The sequence below is a fragment of the Carcharodon carcharias genome, chromosome 3, assembly GCF_017639515.1.
Source record: "Carcharodon carcharias isolate sCarCar2 chromosome 3, sCarCar2.pri, whole genome shotgun sequence".
Taxonomy (NCBI): Eukaryota; Metazoa; Chordata; class Chondrichthyes; order Lamniformes; family Lamnidae; genus Carcharodon; species Carcharodon carcharias.
In genome coordinates, this window is record NC_054469.1 from 214756794 (window position 1) to 214779355 (window position 22562).

General features: G+C 42.3%; 1 protein-coding gene across 3 annotated transcripts in view; it reads left to right on the forward strand.

Annotated features, from left to right (window-relative positions):
- Window positions 1-22562, forward strand: part of LOC121276573 (flocculation protein FLO11-like) — a 108445-nt gene that overhangs the window by 7510 nt on the left and 78373 nt on the right. Inside the window, exon 1 of one of the 3 annotated variants that reach the window (XM_041185145.1) lies at window positions 11845-11865. The exons of the other annotated variants lie outside the window; for them this stretch is intronic. The gene's annotated coding sequence lies outside the window, so the exon portion shown is untranslated. Of the gene's footprint in view, window positions 1-11844; window positions 11866-22562 lie in introns of those variants that run through there. 3 annotated transcript variants of the gene reach the window in all.

Sequence of the window (22562 nt, forward strand, 5' to 3'; positions counted from 1 at the left end):
TGTTCCTTGTTCGTTTGTCCCCTCACTATCTTTCCTATAAACAGTGGCTTAATTATGTTTGGCTAGTTAAATATTCCACACACCTAAACTGAGAAGACAACACATTTGAAAATGTATAAAACATGATGGTACTCAAAATAATTTTATTACCAATCCTGAGTTTCTTTACAAATACTCTTGTAAATGGTTACCCTTAAGGATTTCATCCTGTAAATTTCTTTCGAACTTCAAACGTTGTTTTCTGTAAGTTTATAACAAATATACAAAACCCTCACAAAAATTGTCAGAGAAGTTGGTGGCGGACTGGGTTTCCTGATCTTCCTTTCAGGTGCCTTTACTGAGTTGGAGGAGCCAGGTGGTCGAATGCTGAATGTAGGGCTAGTAAATTTTGGGTTTTGATTCTAAGCAAAGTTCATAGTTTTCGTTGTTTCCAAGACGGATTAAATAAATACTGGGGCAGAAATTGGTCCTGAGCAGTCCTGCAAAATAGGAGATAGAGAACTGAGATCAGTAGAGTAGAAAATTGGGCAGGGTGTAAAATGATTCACTATCCATAATTTACATGTCTGAGCATCAACAGCCATGTCTTAGAATGTGGAGGAAAAGAGATTTAAAGGGCTAAGCACTGCTTGTCACATTGTTGCAGTGAAGATTATCACTGCTCCCAAAAACATTTCATGCCTATTAAAGATTGATCTTCACTGGGAATATTTTTTTCTGTTTCTGTGTTGCTCATAAAAGTTTTGAGACTTAATTAGTTTAGTTTACTCTTTCCCAATGGATGGAAATCAGGGAAACAAATGGCCACAATTTAGTATTTTGTGGGAGAGTATTTCATGAGGGAGCAGTTAAGCTCAACATTGAAGCAGTTCCACAAGAACTGGGTTTAAGATGTAAAATAGCCTGACCTACCAAACCTTCACATTAACTTTAGATGCACACAAGTAAATCATTCCATTATCTACTAGATTATTATCCTTCATAACAACTGCTAATTCATAACTAACTTCTGAGAAAAATAACACGCTGAACGAAAATAAATGCGTGTGTGCTGTGGTTTCTTCATTGGAGGTGCAATTTGTTCTAAAGAACTTCAATTTGTGTTGTATTTCCTTTTTTTCTTAATGGTGGGATGTCTTCCTTTTCTGAAACTGAAAGGCCGATGAGGTTCTCTGTAAAAACAGTCTAAGGTTGATTGCATTGATTCATTTACTTGTGTCGGGTACCACCGATTATCCTAACTTATGAATGTTCACATTTTGTATTTGCTCTGTAGCAAGCATAATCAGGGAGTTGAGCTTAGAATCAAAAATTATCATCAAAATTGGTTGAGAAAAGATATTTTCGTTATTGATAAATATGGAAATTAATCATTAATGTCAACATTAGATTTTCAGGCTTCATAAATACCATAAATTCCCATTCAAAGTGCCAGAAAACTGGTTTTAATAAGTATATGCTTGCATACTTATTGAGCAGAACTAACCAGTTATCAACTTCATGTCAGGACATACCCAGGGATAGTGATGGAGGAGCCTGGGACATTGGCTGTAAGTGTAATTATATAAGGCTGCTACTTGACTAGCCTGTTAGACAGCTCTTCCAATGTTATTGAGGAGGACTCTTCAAGATCAACTGGGCAGCATGTGCCTTTCCTGCTTCAGCTACTAGGTCGCTGCTAGGTAGCCTGGTTTTTATTCTTCTTTGACTTTTCTACAGTGGTTTGATACAACTCAATGGCTAGCTAGGCTATTTCGGAGGGCATCTAAGAGTCAATACGTTGCTGTGGATCTGGAGCCACATGTAGAACAGACCAAGTGTGGGTGGAAGACAGGCTTCCTTCCCGAAAGGACAGTAGTGAACGAGAGTGATTTTTAGTGACAATCCAATAGTTTCATGATTATCAATTGTGAGATTAGCTTCTTATTTCACATTTATTAATTCATTTGAATTTAACTTCCTCCGGCTGCCATACCACAATGTGAACTCATGTCTTCGGAGCATTCACCCAGGTTTCTGGATTACTAGTTCAATAAAGTTACCACTCTGTTACCATCCTTTATTTCAGGTCATTTTCGCCCCTAGCAAGAGGGGCCACTCAGAACCCCTAGTATCCCGTGGGGATTTTACATCTTAAGACTCAAAAGCAGCCTAACTGATCACTATCGTTCAGATTTCTGTGAAAAAGGTGTTTATGTGCTGCAGAGGAAGCCAGCCCTGTATTGCTGCTGTCACTTCCCTCCATCTCTCTGCTGCAATCGCTCACTATTCCTGCAGAAGTACAGGGGCAAAGAATTCATTATAAAGTAAATATTGAACTTGTGCAGTTAATCAGATTAGCACACAGAAAAGCTTCCACTGGACTTCCCAAAATTATTAATTGTGTGAAATGCTTTCAGACATTTTGACGTGATAACTCGTTCTATAAATACACATCTTATTTCCCTTTATCAATGAATTGGTAGATTCTGATTTTTCACTAGAGTAGTGACAGAAGTTAAAACAATCTCACTCCATTCTTCCTGATTTAATTTCCATGAACGTAGGTTACACATGTGCCCATTGCTTGTCCCAAAACGGCTTTAAATGTCAAAAATATTGAAGGGATAAAGAAAATGATTGAGAGTTAACCAATGTTGCAAAAGGAGGAGAATGCAAATCTAAAAATTATACACCACTGCAATGGCTATTTTTTTTTTATTCATTCATGGGATGTGGGCTTCACTGGCTGGGCCAGCATTTATTGCCCATCCCTAACTGCCCTTAAGAAGGTGGTGGTGAGCTGCCTTCTTGAACCGCTGCAGTCCATGTGGTGTGGGTACACCCATAGTGCTGTGAGGGAGGGAGTTCCAAGATTTTGACCCAGCGACAGTGAAGGAACAGTGATATATTTCCAAGTCAGGATGGTGAGTGATTTGGAGGGGTACTTCCAGGTGGTGGTGTTCCCATCTATCTGCTGCCCTTGTCCTCCTTGGTATTAGTGGTTATGGGTTTGGAAGGTGCTGTCTAAGGATCCTTGGTGAATTCCTGCAGTGCATCTAGTAGATGAAACACACTGCTGCTACTACGCGTCGATGGTGGAGTGAGTGAATGTTTGTGGATATGGTGCCAATCAAGCGGGGCTGCTTTGTCCTAGAGGGTGTCCAGCTCCTTCAGTGTTGTACGAGCTGCACTCATCCAGGCAATTGGGAGTATTCCATCACACTCCTGACTTGTGCCTTGTAGATGGTGGACAGGCTTTGGGGAGTCAGGAGGCGAGTTACTCGTCACATGATTCCTAGCCTCTGACCTGCTCTTGTAGCCAAAGTATTTATATGGCCAGTCCAGTTCAGTTTCTGGTCAATGGTAACCCCAAGGGTGTTGATAGTGGGGGGGTTCAGTGATGATAATGCCATTGAACATCAAGGGGCAATGGTTGGATTCTCTCTTGTTGGAGATGATCATTGCCTGACACTTGTGTGGTGCGAATGTTACTTGCCACTTGTCAGCCCAAGCCTGTATATTGTCCAGGTCTTGCTGCTTTTGGACATGGACTGCTTCAGTGTCTGAGGAGTCAAGAATGGTGCTGAACATTGTGGGATCATCAGCAAACATCCTCACTTCTGACCTTATGATGGAAGGAAGGTCATTGATGAAGCAGCTGAAGATAGTTGGGTTGAGGACACTCCCCTGAGGAACTCCTGCAGTGATGTCCTGGAGCTGAGATGACTGACCTGCAACAACCACAACCATCTTCGTTTGTGCTAGGTATGACTCCAACCAGTGGAGAGTTTTCCCCCGATTCCCATTGACTCCAGTTTTGTTAGGGCTCCTTGATGCCACGTTCGGTCAAATGCTACCTTGATGTCGAGGGCAGTCACTCACACCTCACCTCGGGAGCTCAGCTCTTTTTACCATGTTTGAACTAAGGCTGTAATGAGGTCAGGAGCTGAGTGACCCTGACGGAACCCAAACTGGGCATCAGTGAGCAGGTTATTGCTAAGCCAGTGTTGCTTGATAGAACTGTTGATGAGCCCTTCCATCACTTTACTGATGCTGGAGAATAGACTGATGGGGCGGTAATTGGCCGGGTTGGATTTGTCCTGCTTTTTGTGTACAGGACATACCTGGGCAATTTTCTACATAGCTGGGTAGATACTATTATAGGAAAAGATAGGTTGTCAACAAATCACTTGTTAATTAAATTAGCTTTTATTTGAAAGAAACATTGATTTACCCAGTTGTTTAAATTAAGCAGTTTTAAAGAACTGCAGATGAGATGTTTTTGTAGTTTCAATGCAGCTGATTTGAATTAAACAACTTTGATTTGGGATAAGTAAACTGTAGCTGTTTATTAAAAGCATTCATTGTTCTCCATCCCATCCCACTTCTGTAAAAACTGAGCTAACAGATTGGATATGTGCACAGCATGCCAGCATCTTTGAAAATACCAAATATATTAGCACTGGGAATTTCATAAGAACATAAGATATAGATAGGAGCAGGAGTAGGTCATTTAGACCCTTGAGCCAGCTCCACCATTCAGTAACATCATGGCTGAGTTGATGTGGCCTTAACTCCACATTTCTGCCTGCTCTCCATAACCTTTAACTTGCTAGTCAATCAAAAATCTGTCTAACTCAGCCTTAAATATATTCAGTGACCCAGCTTCCAGTGCTCCCTGGGGAAGAGAATTCTAAAGTTTAATGGCCATCTGACAGAAGAGATTCTTGCTCATCTCTGTCTTAAGTGGGAGACCCCTTATTTTGAAACTGTGCCCCTAGTTCTTGATACGCCCACGTGAGGAAACATCCTCTGAGCATCAACCCTCTCAAGCCTTCTCAGAATTTTATATGTTTCAATAAGATCTCCCCTCACTCACCTAAACTCCAGTGAGTACAAACCCAACCTGTTCAACCATTCCTCATGAGACAACTCTTTCATCGCAGGACTCAGCCAAGTGAACCTACTCTGAACTGCTTCCAATGCAAATATGTTCTTCCTTAAGTAAGGTGATCAAGACTGCACACAATACTCTTGGTCTGGTCTCACCAATGCCCTATACAGCTGTAGCAGGACTCCCCTTCTTTTATACTCCATCCCCCTTGCAATATAAGGCAACATTCTGTTTGCCTTCTTAATAACTTGCTATACCCACATGCTGACTTTTCGTGATTCATGTACAAGGACATCCAAGTTACTCTGTACTAGGGCATTCTGCAATCTCTCTCCATTTAAATAATATTCTGCTTTTATATTCTGCCTGTCAAAGTGGACCACCTTACATTTTCCCACATGATACTCCATCTGCCTTTTTTCCCCCACTCACTTAACCTATCTCTATCCCTTTGCAGACTTTTTGTATCTTCCTCACAAATTGGTTTCTTGTTAGTTAGCCAGCCCCCCATCCATGCTAATATATCACTCCCAACACGATATGCTCTTATATTGCGTAATAATCTTTTATGTGGCACCGTATCAAATGCCTTTTGGAAATCCAAATACACTACAGCTACTGTTCCCCTTTATCCACCCTGTTTGTTATGCCTTCAAAGAACTCTAATATATTTGTCAAACATGATTTCCCTTTCATAAAGCTATGTTGACACTGCCTGATTGTAGTTTTGTAATGTCCTGTCACAACCTCTTTAATAATGGATTGTAGCTTTTTCCCAATGACAGAATTTCCTTAGAATCTCCTCCACTGCAGCAGCATAAGGTCATAAAACCATTATACCAACACCATTACTCAATACCATTACACCATTATACAAACACAATAACGTTAACAACATAACACCAACACCATAACAGCAGCACCAGAACAAAAACACTATAGCACCAACACCATTACACCAACACCATAACACCAGCACCATAACAACAACAACATAACACCAATACCATAACACTGCTGTGGTATAAAGATGAGACCACTCAAGTGTGAGAGTCCCAGAAACCAAGGTCTTTATTTTCAAGCATATGCTTGGGGGGGGGGGGGGGGGGGGGGGGGGGGGGTGGGGGGGTGCGTAGTCCTCACTGCCTTTCCGAGGACCTCTCTCAATAACACAAAGCCTGTGTAGCATATTTATAGATCTGGGTTATAGCAAAACACAATGTCTTATGCATACATCATTATCAAAAGCCTTCTGCAGACATCCCCTGTTATCTCAACAGTTGTGGCATTTCTGCCTCAGCAGGGATGTGTTCATGTCTATGATTTAATGACTCCCTGTCTGTTTTTGTTATCTTCTTAGTGCATTGTTTACCCAAGCTGTGAAGGTCATTAAGTTGAGTTCCCACAATACCATACCCATCATGTCTATATTTTGGCTATATTTCCCATCATGCTTAGGAAGTACAACTACACTTAAAAGTTATTAATGATAATAATTTGTCTATTTTTAATGTTGTTAATGCACATCTTAATATCAGTTTTAACATAGAGTTATTTCACCCCCACATCAACACCAGCACCATAATATCATTATACCAACACCATAACATAGGACCATAACACCAATACCATAACACCAGCACCAGAACAACAAAACCGGAACACCAACACCATAACACAAACACCATAACATCTACAACATAACACCAACACCATTACACCAACAACAGAATACCAGCACCATAACGCCAACACCAGAACATCAACACCCCCATAACACCAGCACCAGAACAACAAAGCTGTAACACCAACACCATTACACCAACACCATAACACCAACAGAATAACATCAACAACAATGGCATACAAGACTATGGGCCTAGTGCTGGAAAATGGGATTAGAATAGATAGGCACTTGTTTGATTGGCGCAGACTCGATGGGCCAAAGGCCCTTTTTTGTGCTGTAGACTTCTATGACTCTATAACACCAGCACCAGAACAACACCATAACATCAACAACATAACACCAATACCATAACATCAGCACCAGAACAACAAAACTGTAGCACTAACACCATAACACCAACACCATGGCACCAATGCCAAAACGCCAACAACATAACACCAACACCATAACACCAATGCCAGAACACCAACAACATAACACTAATACCATAACACTGGCACCAGAACAACAAAACCGTGACACTAACACCATAACACCAACACCGTAACACCAGTACTGTAACACCAACAACAATATTCAGTTATTCAAGAAGGGAGGAAGGGATAAACAGGGAACTACAGGCCAGTCAGTCTAACCTCAGAGATGGGGAAACTATTGGAAGCAATTCTGAGGGACAGAACTAATCTACACTTGGAGAGGCAGAGATTAATCAAGGACAGTCCGCATGGTTTTAAGGGGAGGTCATACTTGACCAATTTGATTGAATTTTTCGAAGAGGTGACCAGGTGTGTAGATGAGGGCAATGCATTTGACGTAGCCTACTTGGACTTCAGCAAGGGTTTTGATAAGGTCCCACATGGGAGACTGATAACGAAGCTAAGAGCCCATCGGATCCAAGGCAATTTGGCAAATTGGATCCAAAATTGGCTGAGTGGCAGGAAGCAGAGGGTGATGGTTGAGGGGTGTTTTTGTGACTGGATGCCTGTGCCCAGTGGGGTTCCACAGGGATCGGTGCTGGGTCCCTTGAATGTTGGAGGGTTGATAAGTAAGTTTGCGGATGACACGAAAATTGGTGGGGTGGTAAACAGTGAGGAGGATAGTCTTAGATTACAGGAGGATATAGACGGGCTGGTCTGGCAAATGCAATTTAATCCGGATAATTGTGAGGTGATGCACCTGGGTAGGACAAACAAGGCACGGGGCTACACAATGAATGGTAGGGCCCTGGAAAGTACCGAGGAGCGGAGGGACCTTGGTGTGCATGTCTGCCAGTCCATTAAGGTAGCGGGACAGGTAGATAAGGTGATTAAGAAGGCATATGAGATACTTGCCTTTATTAGCCAAGGTATAGAACATAAGAGCAGGGAAGTTATACTGAAACTGTATAAAACACTGGTCAGGTCACAGCTAGAGTATTGTTTGCAATTCTGGAATCCGCATTATAGGAAGGATGTGATTGCACAAGGGAGAGTGCAGAGAAGATTTACCAGGATGTTGCCTGAGCTGGAGAGTTTTAGTTATGAGGAGGGACTGGGTAGACTAGGGTTATTTTACCTGGAGCAGAGGAGATTGAGGGGGGGACATGATTGAGGTGTATAAAATTATGAGGGGCATAGATAGGGTAGACAGGAAGGAACTTTTCCCCTTGGTGGAGGGATCAATAACCAGGAGGCATAGATTGAAGGTAAGGGGCAGGAGGTTTAGAGGGGATGTGAGGAAGAATTTTTCATCCAGAGAGTGGTGGGAATCTGGAACTCACTGCCTGAAAGGGTGGTAGAGGCAGAAACCCTCATAACATTTAAGAAGTATTTGAATGTGCACTTATGATGCCATGGCATACAAGGCTATGGGCCTAGTGCTGGAAAATGGGATAAGAATAGTAAGGTAAAAGCAAAAAACTGCAGATGCTGGAAATCCAAAAGAAAAACAAAAATACCTGGAAAAACTCAGCAGGTCTGGCAGCATCTGCGGAGAGGAACACAGTTAACGTTTCGAGTCCGTATGACTCTTCAACAGAACTCAATAGTTAGGTACTTGTTTGACCGGAGCAGACTTGATGAGCCAAAGGGCCATTTTCTGTGCTGTAGACCTCTATGACTCTATAACACTAACACCGTAACACCAACACCATAACACCAACATTATTACACCAACACAGAATCACAGAATCACAGTGCAGAAGAGGCCCTTCGGCCCATCAAGTCTGTACCGACACGTGAGAAACACCTGACCTACCTACCTAATCCCATTTACTAGCACTTGGCCCATAGTCTTGAATGTTATGACGTGCCAAGTGCTCATCCAGGTATTTTTTAAAGGATGTGAGACAACCCACCTCCACCAACCTCCCAGGCAGTGCATTCCAAACCGTCACCACCCTCTGGGTAAAAAGGTTTTCCTCACATCCTCCCTAAACCTCCTGACCCTCACCTTGAACTTATGCCCCCTTGTGACTGACCCTTCAACTAAGGGGAACAGCTGCTCCCTATCCACCCTGTCCGTGCCCCTCATAATCTTGTACACCTCGATCAGGTCGCCCCTCAGTCTTCTCTACTCCAATGAAAACAACCCAAGTCTATCCAACCTCTCTTCATAACGTAAATGTTTCATCCCAGGCAACATCCTGGTGAATCTCCTCTGCACCCTCTCCAGTGCAATCACATCCTTCCTATAATGTGGCGACCAGAACTACGCACAGTACACCAGCTGTGGCCTCACCAAGCTTCTATACAACTCCAACATGACCTCCCTACTTTTGTAACCTATGCCTCGACTGATAAAGGCAAATGTCCCATATGCCTTTTTCACCACCCCACTAACATGCCCCCACTAACATGCCCCTCTGCCTTCAGAGATCTATGGACACACACACCAAGGTCCCTTTGTTCCTCAGAACTTCCTAGTGTCATGCCGTTCATTGAATACTTCCTTGTCAACACCATAACACAAACTCCGTAACACCAACACAGTAACACCAGAACCACAGCACCAAAACCAAAACACCAACACCATAACACCAATACCTTAACACCAACACCATAACATCAACAACATAACATCAACAACATATCATCAATACCATAACACTGGCACCAGAACAACAAAATCATAACACCAGCAACAATATTCAGTTATTCAAGAAGGGAGGAAGGGATAAACAGGGAACTACAGGCCAGTCAGTCTAACACCAACACCATAACACAGTAACACCAACACCACAACACCAGTGCCATAATGCCAACATTTTAATACCAACAACACAACAAAAACACCACAATGCCAACATTTTAATACCAACACCATAGCACAAACACCATAACACCAACACAGTAACACCAACACCATAACTCCAGCACCAGAACAACAAACCCATAACACAAACACCAAGGAAAGGATCTTCCGGTCGGCGAACAGGGGGCAGTGCCCGCTCGCCAATGCGTAAAGTGACGCGGGGTGACGTTGGACGAAACTCCCAACATCACCCCGCTATATTTCCATTTTCAGGTCGGCGGGGGTGCAGCTGAGTCAGCTGTGCACCCGCTGACCTGTCAACGGCCAATTGTGGCCATTAATAAACCAATTTCAGTAATTGACAAGGCTGCCCGTCCAACCTTAAGGTTGTTGGGTTGGCTGGGAGCCCTGGCGGACTTCAGAGAAAGCATGAAACCTCATCCATGGGCGGGATGAGGTTTCGTGAGGGTTTTTAAAAAAATTTAATAAATGTTTTTAAAAGTTATGGACATGTCCCCTCATGTGACAGTGTCACATGAGGGGACATGTCAGGGAAATTTTTTAAACATTTGTCTTAAAAGTTTTAAGTCTGTTGTGATCTCCCTGAGGCAGCACTTAGCCTCACGGAGATGAGTGTGCTATTTCATGCACACATGCCCGAAAAGAGCGCACTCCCGGCTGAAGCTGTGGGAATTCCAACCCCACCACCCCCCCCCCCCCGGGCACCCGCACACTTCCTGGCGGACGTCACGCTGGGTGGGCCTTAATTGACCTGTCCATTTAAAATGGCAGCATATCCCTGGTTGGGGGTGCTGATTGGAGGTGCGCCTGCTCATGCCCGCTCCTGCACTTCCCCACCAATGGGGGGATAATATTTCCCCTTAACACCAGCACCATAGCACCAAAACCATAGCGCTGGCAGCTCATGCAAATAACCATCATTGGCACACACACCACATAGACACATATACTTAAACACACACACACACACACACACACATACATGCACATATATATATATATAGGTACACACACGCACAGACACATAGATCCACCCATGCACAAAGACACCCAAAGATACACAACACATGCACACACACACACATGCACACATACATGCCCGCATACATAGACACATGCACACACATAAACAGACATGCGTTCATGCACATACATACATACAGACACAGATACACACAGATACAGACCACAACACACACTAGGCACACATACATGCACCCACTGACCTGTACACACAGATAGGTGGACACACAGCGCACAGAGACATACACACACACATGCACACACAAGAGATGGAGAGTTACCTTTAAGGTATTTAAAGGTAATGAGCAGATGATGAAAAGGCTGATACTAATATTTGACAATAGGAAGTATAATTAAAGAAATAAAATATTCATAAGAGACACAGGAATGTGTAAATAACTAAAGAACTGAGGTGGTGGAAGGGAGCTAGAAAGGCAAACAGAATAAAACCGAATGCAGAAGCCCTGAAGCCCGGGAGGGACCATAACTTGTAGATAGTGGAAAGGTTCTGAGAGTTAGGAGGTGAGTTACTCATCACAGAATTCCAGCCTCTGACCTATACTTGTGGCCACAGCTTTTACATGAATTGGCTGGAGAACCCAGGAGGAGGCCATGATGGATCATTCACTCGGATGGATAAATACTTGAGGAAGAAAGGAATCAAGGTTTATGCTGAAAGAGTTGAATAAGCAAGGATGGGAGGAGGCTCGAATGGTGCATTATTGCAATTGTGTCCAATGGCCTGTTTCTGTTCTCTATATATTATATAATTTTCTGATGAATAACTGGTAGGAATGTGGTGCTTCAGTACATGACACCATGGAGTAGTATGGTATGGCTTCCATGGCCATGTGTGGGCCACATCTCCTTCACTTGTGGCCTTGGTAAACTTATTGTTCCAAGTGTTCTTGTGCATCCGTTCATGGGCTTTTCTGGTCCCAGTATGTTGATCATGCAGTCTTCATCATTTATTCTTTATTTTTAGCAGAGAAAGACAAAGAGGTTGCTGCTAGATAGTGTCGAGCAGGTAGGCCAAAAACTTTATCACTGGAAAGGATAATTGGAGATTGTGTAACCCTGGACACTCTTGAATATCTACCAATAGCTGATTATAGGATGACATTGGTAGAGATTTAGGAACAGGTTTCATGCCCATTAGGTTGGATATGATGTCCGGCACAGGAAGTCCAGAGACTAGGGAAAAATTTGCATAAACTAGATTTGCCAATGACTATGGCAAATAGGAGAACAATGTAGATGTAGGACTATGGAGTTACATAACTTGTACAATAAATTGTGGTGAATTGGCAGTTGTATGTAGCAAGTCAATGATAATGAGCCATGTGCAATTTTGGTCCTGTTGCAGTTGGACATGGGCTGCTTCAGTATCTGAGGAGTCACGAATGGCGCTGAACATTGTGCAATTATCAGTGAACATGTTAGCCATCTCATAAAATCTGATTTCACTGCAAAATACATTTCTAATGTTGCAAAGTTCACTCAGTTATTGAAGAGTGAGCTTTTTTTAATTAAATAAGAATTTTAGGTTTTAATTCCTTACCCTTTCTTTCAGCCTAACTGCACCATTTCTGGTTAGCGAGCTGCATACAAGTGTTTGTGCTTGCTGTAGGGAGTTGTGGGAGAGGGAGCCTGATATCTCATCTATTGATTTTTCCTTTCTGTGTGGGGACATGCATCGCCTCTGTACCATTCAGTAAAGACATAACAGGGTTTGGTTACTTGTTGAATTGTAGCTCTTGACTCCTTAAATATATTATCCTCTTCCAGAACTTTTTTCCAGAAGCAAGATTGCGATCCAAGTCATAAATGAAACGATTGCAATCTAATCCATTCTTTGTAAATATATATTCACATAATTGTTAAACTGACAGAATTGTTTGTGTGGATCCTACTTTTCCTTTGATCTCTTGTCAGAGGAACTTGAAGAATTGAAAAGTAGCTTTTTTTAATCAACTACACTACAAATTAGAATCTAAGAGCAATGTCTAGTTGTGTTGAAAACAACATTTGAATAATTTTCATTCTTGGGGTTAATATAAGTGGAAAGGAGAATGCTGGGTGTGAATTGGCAACTGAAAGAAAAATGTTATAATGTTTTTGATTAACACAAGAAACATGATCAGTAGCATGGAGCAATGCATAATGGCTTGGAATGTTTCAGTCACGGTGAGAGGCCTGGATAAATAATTGATTGCACAAGAGAAATCTATCAATAATTTTGATCGCTTTGCTTGATTTTGCAGCAGTTTACGTGAGCCTAATGGTTTTGCATATTGAATTTATTCATATAGAATCTATCATCCAGCTGGATGGGACTCCACTCAATTGCTTCCATTCTTATCTATTTAATTGTAGCTAGATAATCACTTGCAATGGTTTCTTTTCCTGCTCCCACACTGTCACCTCTTCTGTTCCTCCAAGGATCTAGCCTGGGTCCCTCTAATTTCTCGTCTACATGTTGTCCATCAGCAACATCGTCCAAAAGTACAGCTTTAGTTTTCATACATACACTGACAATTCTCATTTGTCCCTCACCAGCACATCTCTCGACTCCTCTACTGTTGCTAAATGATCAGACTGCTTATCTGAATAAATTCTACATGAGTAAACTCAATATACAAAACAGACTGCTTATCCGACATCCAGTACTGGATAAGCAGCAATTTCTTCAACTTTAATACTTGGACGAATGAAGCCATTGTTTTTAGTCCTCACCCCAAATTCCATTCCTTACCAACTGACTCCACCCCTTTCCCTGACAACAGTCTGAGTTTAAACCAGTACACTCGCAACCTTGGTGTCACATTTGACCCCAAGATGAGTTTCTGACCTCATATTTGTGTCATCACTAAGACAGCCTATTTCCATCTCCATATCACCATATCTCCATTCAGCCAACTTCACTCCTGTCTCTTATCTGTTGCTGAAACCCTCAGTCAAGTCTTTGCTAACTCTAGACTTGACTATTCCGATGCACTCTCAGTTAGATTCCCTTTTTCTCCCCTTCTTGGACTTGAGGTCACCCAAAGCCCTGCTTCCCAAGTCTTAACTCACACCAAATCCTGTTCCCCATCACCCTTGTGCTCGCTGGCCTACATTGGCTCCCAGTCAGGAAACATCTTTATTTTAAAATTCTCATCCATGTTTTCAACTCCCTCCATTGCCTTGCCCTTCTTCCCTACCTCAATAATCCCCTCCAATCCCACAATCCTCTGGGTTATCTATGCTCATCTAATCCTGGCCTCTTGGACATCCTGATTTTAAGCAATGTGCTGCCATTGGTGCTGTGCCTTTAGTTGTCTCAGCTGCAAGCTTTGGAATTCCCTCCCTATGCCACCCCTCTCCTCCCCCCCCCACCCCCCATTCTCTCTGCTTTACTTCCCTCTTTTAAGCCAATCCTGAAAACCTACATCTTTGACCAAATTTTTGGCCATTTGACATAATATGCCCTCATGTGGCTCAGTGTCATACTTTGTTTTATAATGCCCCTATGAAGTGTCTTGAGATGTTTTGTTATGTTAAGAGTGCTGTATAAATATTATGTGTTGAGTCGAGGGAAAGAGGCTGCTTGCATTATGGAGAAACACTTTTCTGAGCAACTAATAAGTCCACGTGGAGTTTGAGGTTGTGATGTAACTTTGGTGTTCTTATATTTCTGGAGATTGTACAGCTGATATAATCTTTGTGACCTGGATTGGTAATTGGGTAGCAGACAGGAGGCGGAGAGTAAGGAAAAAAGGAATAGACTGATTGACAGAATGTGACAAGTGGTGATCGCTTCAATTCTTATTATAGCCTCAGTTTTTCACAACATCAATGTGGGAAAATATGAGGTCATAACTCTGGATCCAAGAAAGACAAATCAGAATATTTTTGTAACGCAGAAGACTTAGCATTGTAGGGGAGCAAAAGGATTTAGGTATCCAGGTACACAAATCATTTACAACTACGGTACAGCCACTGAAAGTAATCAGAAAGACTAATGAATTGTTGGCATTCACCTGAAAGGGGGTTGGAATATAATGTGGGAAATTATGTTTCAGCTGGTCAGACCTCATCTGGAGTAGTGTGTTCCTTTTTTGGCAACATCCCTCAGGAGAGTTAAATATGTCTTGGAGGGGAGACAGCACAGAATGATAAATAAAATCATAAGAAATAGGAGCAGAAGTAGGTCAGTTGGCCCATCAAGCCTGCTCCGCAATTCAGTAAATCATGGCTGATCTGAATGTGGCGTGAATTCCACTTTCTTGCTTGTCCTCCATAACCCTTGAGTCCCTTGTCATCAAAAATCTAACACAGGCATGAATATATTCAATGATCCAGTCACCACTGCTCTCTGGGGAAGAGAATTCCAAACATTAGCAACCCTCTGAGAGAAGAAATTTCTCCTCATCTCCATCTTAAATGGGAGACTGCTTATTGTTAAATTGTGCTCCCAAGTTCTAGATTCACCCATGAGAAGAAACATCTTCTCAGCATCTACCCTGCCAAGCCCACTCAGAATCTTATGTTTCAATAAGATCACATCTTATTCTTCTGAGCTGAAATGAGTATAGGCCCAAACTTCTCAACCTTTCCTGATAAGACAACCCTTTCATCACAAGAATCAGCCTAGTCAACCCCCTCTGAACTGCTTCCTTAAATAAGGAGACCAACTAACAAGCAGGGTTGATAAAGCGGAACCAGTTGAAGTAATGTATTTAGATTTCCAGAAGGCATTCAATAAGGCGCCACATAAAAGGTTATTGCACAAGAAAGGAGCTCATGGTATGGGGGATAATGTATTAGCATGGACTGAGGATTGGATAACACACAGAAGATAAAGAGTTGAGATTAATGGGCCTTTTTCAAGTTGGAAAGACATAACTAGTGGAGTGCCACAAGGATCAGTCCCAGGGCCTTAAATACTTAATATCTATATTAATGACTTGGAGGAGGGGGCAGAGTGTAATGTATCCAAATTTGCTGATGATACAAAATAGGTGGGAGGGCATGTTGTGATGACATAAGGAATCTGTAAGGGGATATAGACAGGTTGAGTGAGTGGGCAAAAACTTGGCAGATGAAGTTTAATGTAGGAAAGTGTGAGGTCATGCACTTTGGTAGGAAGAATCAAAAGGCAGCCTGTTATTTAAATGGAGAGATACTCCTAAAAAATGCAGCACAGAGGGACCTCGGTGTTCTTGTGCATGAAACACATGCAGGTGCAGCAAGTAATTAAGAAAGCAAATGGAATGTTGGCCTGTTTTGCTAGGGGGTTGGAGTTTAAAAATAGGGAAGCCTTGTTACAACTGTACAGGGTATTGGTGAGGCTGCACCTGGAGTAGTGTGTACAGTTTTGGTCCCCGTATTTAAGAAAGGATATACTGGCATTGGAGTCAGTTCAAAACGGATTCACTCGGCTGATTCCTTTGATGAAGGGGTTGATTTATTAAGAACCGCTGAACAGGTTAGGCCTTTATTCATTAGGGTTTAGAAGAATGAGGGGTGATCTTATTGAAACGTACAAGATTCTGAGGGGGCTTGACAGGGTAGATGTTGAGAAGATGTTTCCACTAGTGAGGGAATTTTGAACAAGGGGGCATAATTACAGAATAAGGGGGCACTCATTTAAAACAGAGATGTGAAGGAATTTCTTTTCTCAGAGGGTAGTGAATGTCTGGAATTGTCTACCCCAGAGAGTTGTGAAGGCTAGATCACTGAAAGTATTTAAAGAGGAGGTAGATAGATTTTTGAAATATCAGGGAGTTGAGGGCTATGAGGAGCTGGCACAAAAGAAGAGTTGAGACCTGGGGCAGATCAACCATGATCTTATTGAATGATGGGGCAGGCTTGAGAGGCCTTGAATGGCCTACTCCTGCTCCTATTTCTTATGTTCTTATGTTTTTATGTCAAATCTATATACAGTACTCAAGATGTGGCCTCAGCAAAGTACAGCTGTAGCAGCCTTCCCTACCTTTATACCCCATTCACCTTGCAATAAATTCCATTTGCCGTCCTAATTACTTGCTTTACTTGCATTCTAACTCTTTGTGATTCGTGCACAAGGACATCCAGATCCCTCTTACTGCAGCAGTCTGCAGTCTGTCTCTATTTAAATAACATATGGCTTATTTATTCTTCCTGCCAAAATGGACGCACTTACATTTTCCCACATAATACTCCATCTGCCAATTTTTTGCCGACTTACTTAACCGATCTATATCCCTTCTCTTTGTATCCACCTCACAACTTACTTTCCTACCTATTTTGTATCATCAGCACATATTGTTACAATACAGTTGGTCACTTTTCCAATTCATTGATATAGATTGTAAATAGTTGAGATTCCAGCACTGATCCCTGTGACACTCCATTAATTACAGTTTGCCAAACTGAAAAAGATCCATTTATCCCAGCCCTCTGTTTTCTGTTAGTTAGCCAATCCTCTATCCATACTCACCCTATATATCACTCCTGAAACCATGAGCTCTTGATCTTCTGTGTAATCTTTTATGTGGCACCTTATTGAATGCCTTTTGGAAATCTCAATACACGATATCTGCTGGCTCCCCTTTGTCCACCTTGCTTGTTACATCCTCAAAAGCTCAAATAAATTTATCAAATACAAGTTACTTTTCGCAAAACCATGTTAACTCTGCCTGAGTCAATTATAATTTTCTAAATGTCCTGCTACTACCTTCTTAATAATGGATTCCAGCATTTATAATTTTATTCATTCACGGGATGTGGGCTTTGCTGGCTAGGCCAGCATTTATTGCCCATCCCTAATTGCCCTTGAGAAGGTGGTGGTGAGCTGCGGTCTTGAACTGATGCAGTCCATGTTTTGTAGATACGCCCACAGCGCTGTTAGGGAGGGAGTCCCAGGATTTTGACCCAGCGACAATGAAGGAACGGCGATATATTTCCAAGTCAGGATGTTGAGTGACTGAGAAGGGAACTTCCAGGTGGTGGTGTTCCCATCTATCTGCTGCCCTTGCCCTTCTAGATGGTAATGGTCTTGGGTTTAGAAGGTGCCGTTCAGGGATCCTTAGTAAATTCTTGCAGTACATCTTGTAGATGGTAAACACTCTGCTACTGTGTGTCGGTAGTGGGGGGAGTGAATGTTTGTGGATGTGTTGCCAATCAAGCTTTGTCCTGAATGATGTTGAGCTGCTTGAGTGTTGTGGGAGCTGCACTCATCCAGGCAAATGTGGAATATTCCATCACACTCCTGGCTTGTGCCTTGTAGAGGGTGGACAGCATTTGGGGAGTCAGGATTCCTAGCCTCTGACCTGCTCTTGTAGCCACAGCATTTATATGACTAGTCCAGTTCAGTTTCTGGCCAATGGTAACACCCAAGATGTTGATAGTGGGGGATTCAGTGATGGTAATGCCATTGAATGTAAGGGGGCGATGGTTAGATTCTCTCTGGTTGGTGAAGGTCATTGCCTGACACTTGTGTGGCACAAATGTTACTTGCCATTTGTTAGCCCAAGCATGGATATTATCCAGGTCTTGCTGCATTTGGACATGGGCTGCTTCAGTATCTGAGGAGTCATGAATGGTGCTGAACATTGTGCAATCATCAGCGAACATCCCAGCTTCTGACCTTATGATGGAAGGAAGGTGATGAAGCAACTGAAGATGCTTGGGCCAAGGACACTACCCTGAGGAACTCCTGAAGTGATGTCTGGGAGCTGAGATGACTGACCTCCAACAACTGCAACCATCTTCCTTTGTGCTTGGTATGAATCAAACCAGAGAAGAGTTTTCTCCCTGATTCCCATTCAATCCAGTTTTGCTAGGGCTCCTTAATGCCACACTCGGTCAAATGTTGCCTTGATGTCAAGGGCAGTCACTCTCACCTCACCCCGGGCGTTCAACTCTTTTTTCCATGTTTGAACCTTGGCCATAATAAGGTCAGGAGCATAGTGGCCCTGGCATAATCCAAACTGAGCGTCAGAAAACAGGTTTTTTCCAAATAAGTGCTGCTTGATAGCTCTGTTGATGACCCTTTCCATTATTTTACTGATAGTGCAGTAATTGGCCAGTTAGGATTTGTTCTGCAATTTATGTACAGGAAATACCTGGGTAATCTTCCACATAGCCAGGTAGATGCCAATGTTGTAGCTGTACTAGAACAGCTTGGCTAGGGGTGCGGCAAGTTCTGGACCACAAGTCTTTAATACTATTGCCGCAATATTGTAAGGGTCCACAGCCTTTGCACTATTCAGTGCCTTCAGCCATTTCTTGATATCACATGGAGTGAATCAATTTGGCTGAAGACTGACATCTGTGATGTTGGGGTCCTCTGGAGGAGGCTGAGATGGATCATCCACTCGGCACTTCTGGCTGAAGATTGTAGCAAATGCTTCAGCCTTATCTTTTGCACTGTTGTGCTGGGCACCTCCATCATTGAGGATGGGGATATTTGTGGAACCTTCTCCTCAAGTGAGTTGTCCACCACCATTCACAACTGAATGTGACAGGGCTGCAGAGCTTCGATCTGATCCATTGATTGTGGAATCATTTAGCTCTGTCTATCACATGCTGCTCATGTTGTTCGGCATGGAAGTAGTCCTGTGTTATAGCTTCACCAGGTTGACACCTCATTTTTAAGGTATGCCTGGTGCTGCTCCTGGCATGTCCTCCTGCACTCTTCACTGAACCAGGGTTGATCCCCTGGTTTGATGGTAATGGTAGAGTGGGGGATATGCTGAGCCATCAAGTTACAGATTGTGTCCGAGTACAATGCTGCTACTAATGGCCCACAGCGCCTCATGGATGCCCAGTCTTGAGTTGCTAGATTTGTTCGAAACCTATCCCATTTGTCATGGTGGTAATGCCACACAACACGATGGAGAGTATCCTTAATGAGAATGGGATTTCATCTCCACAATGGCTGTGCAGTGGTCACTCCTACTGATACTGTCATGGACAGATGCATCTGTGGCAGGCAGGTTGGTGAGGATGAGGCTAAACATATTTTTCCCTCTTGTTGGTTCCCTCACCACCTGCCGCAGACCCAGTCTAGCAGCTATGTCCTTTAGGACTCAGCCAGCTTGGTCAATTGTGGTGCTACCAAGCCGCTCTTGGTGATGGACATTGAAGCCCCCGACCCAGAGTACATTCTGCACCCTTGCCACCCTCAGTGCGTCCTCCAAGTGGCGTTCAGCTGGCTCTCTAGCTCAGAAATCCTGAACTCGAGCTGGAGCAGCTGGAAACATTTCATATACATGCGGCCATCAAGATACGTGAAATGTCCTTCAGGTTCAGCTCATACATGACACAGGAATTGCAAGCAAGCAAATTTGCAGATTGTGCTCTCAATATCTACATCTGGATCATTAGCAAAGAGCAGTGGTCCCAACATTGATCACTATGGGACTGGTCTCCAAACAGATACAAATCCATCTATAACTAATTTTTTACCTGTGCCCTTTGAGCCAGATCCTAATTCAGCTCAATATATTATCACTAACACCAAAGGATTCAATCTTACTTAATGATTAGTAAGTAACCAACAAATGTTTGATGACATTAAAACTCCATGTGTTGTCATCATATAAAGAAATTAATCAGGCTACAGAATATTAACAGAATATGAAAATCTGGATTCAAAATTCTGTTTTAGCATCACAAATCTCACTTCTGTGTTTTGTGGATGTGTAGTAAACAACATTCCCAATCAACTAGAAACCTGAGTGCAATATCAGTCCATGTTCCGTCGCACTTGCAAATTCTTGGCACATACAAAATTCATTGTGTTATAAGAGTTTACCAAAGTTATGTTGCTGGGTAGTGTGCCAACCCAATTTATCAGGTGATTGCCCACTAAACAACTCTTGGAATCTTTTCTACCACCTCGTTCCACTCAACAATAAGTAATGTTATTTTTCAAAACATGATGAGAATTTTAACCACTTAATAACCATGATAAACAATCAAGGAATTTGTGTTAGTCATGAATAGTCAGCTACTTTCATGAAAGGTCAGAAATATCTAGCCCTGAAGTGGACAAATGGAATTCCTTACCATTTTGAGCCACAGTTTGCTCAATGCTCATTTCTTTCAGAAAGTTATTCAAAGGAAATGACATTGAACAAGGTGTCATATTTACAACCTTTGAATATGCTGAATTTCAGGCAAACCACACACAATTGGTTTCATTTTTCATGTTGTGGGAACAGCACCAAAGAAAACACTGATCTGCACCTGAAAACTAAAAGTTCTGGTCCAGACAAACTATTCTTGAAGAAACCTGTGAGCACCTTTACCCATTTGGAGATTTATTCACTTCCTGCTTGCAGATTGCACTTCTAAGGCCCTTGATATTGTGTTGAAACAAAGCGTGTATGGGAATATTTATACTTTCATTTCGTGAACCATGAGCTTTATAAGGTCATATCAGGTTGTATAGGTCACAGAAAAAAAACTCAAGGATTAAAGGGATGTCTAAACATCTGACTTGGTATGGCTGTCATTTTGGAAAAATGCCTGAAATAAATATCCTTGAACTGCATGAAAGCCTTTGTGCACTCCCAGTTCCTTGACTGTGATAACCTAGTGTATCATTTTGTATGCAGATTTCATTTATTTATCATGAAAATTTGCTGATGGCAAATTTTAGAAAGATTGTCAAAAATATTTCCTGCATTCCTGTTGCACTGTTTAAACCATTTGTGAAAATGAAGAGTAATGCACTGCTGCTTTTCCTTAGCCAATCTGTATTCTCCCAAATTCCACTATTATGAAAATAAGAACCCTACTCTGGTAATTACAACTTTGCATAAATTGCTTTTAAAAAGCTAAAAATAGATGGACACGACGTTTTTCAACATCTCTGTGCCTACTTTCTAATAAGTTCTTGGCTCTGGCTAACCCTTTCGTTTGGCTAAATAGTTTAATAGGATTATATAGGATATACAGCACAGAAACAGGCTGTTTAGCCCAACAAGTCCATGCAGGTGTTTATGTTCCACTCGAGCCTTTGCCCATCTTCCCTGCACCCTCTAGTGCTTACCTCATTTCCCCTTAAATGCGTCTATACTATTTGCTTCAACCACTCCCTGTGGTAGTGAGTTCCACATTTTCACCGCTACATGGGTAAAGCGGTTTGTTCTGAATTCTCGGTTGGATTTCTTGGTGACTATATTATAACGATGGACTCTACTTATGGTTTTCCCCACATGAGGAAATATTTTCTGTGTCCCCTCTATAAAAGATTTTTTCGTAATTTTAAAGGCCACCCCTCAGCCTTTTTTAAAGAGAAAAGAGATCCAGTCTGTCAGTCTTTTCTGGTATCACCTTTGTAAATCTGGTCTATATCCTTTCCAGCACCTCTATATCTTTTTGATAATGGATAGCCAGAACTGCACGCAGTACTCTAAGCGTGGTCTAACCAAGGTTCATGCAAGTTTAGCATAACTTCTCTACTTTTCAATGCTGTCCCTCAAGAAATGAAACCTAGTGCTTGGGTTTGCTTCCTTTAAATATATGTGTGGTAGCACAGAACTTGATTATTGCTGAGAGACATGCTGTTGAAGCTTTTTGTCTTGCATTCATCAGGACAGATGCAAGAATGCCAAATTTCAAAGGGAACAACAATTTATATTGCATACAAAAAGAGGGGCTGATTGGTCGGCAAGTTGGCTTCGATTGGCCAAGACATGGCCATGGTGAATACACCCGGGAGCTATTGACTCCATGCTTTTGTTTTTC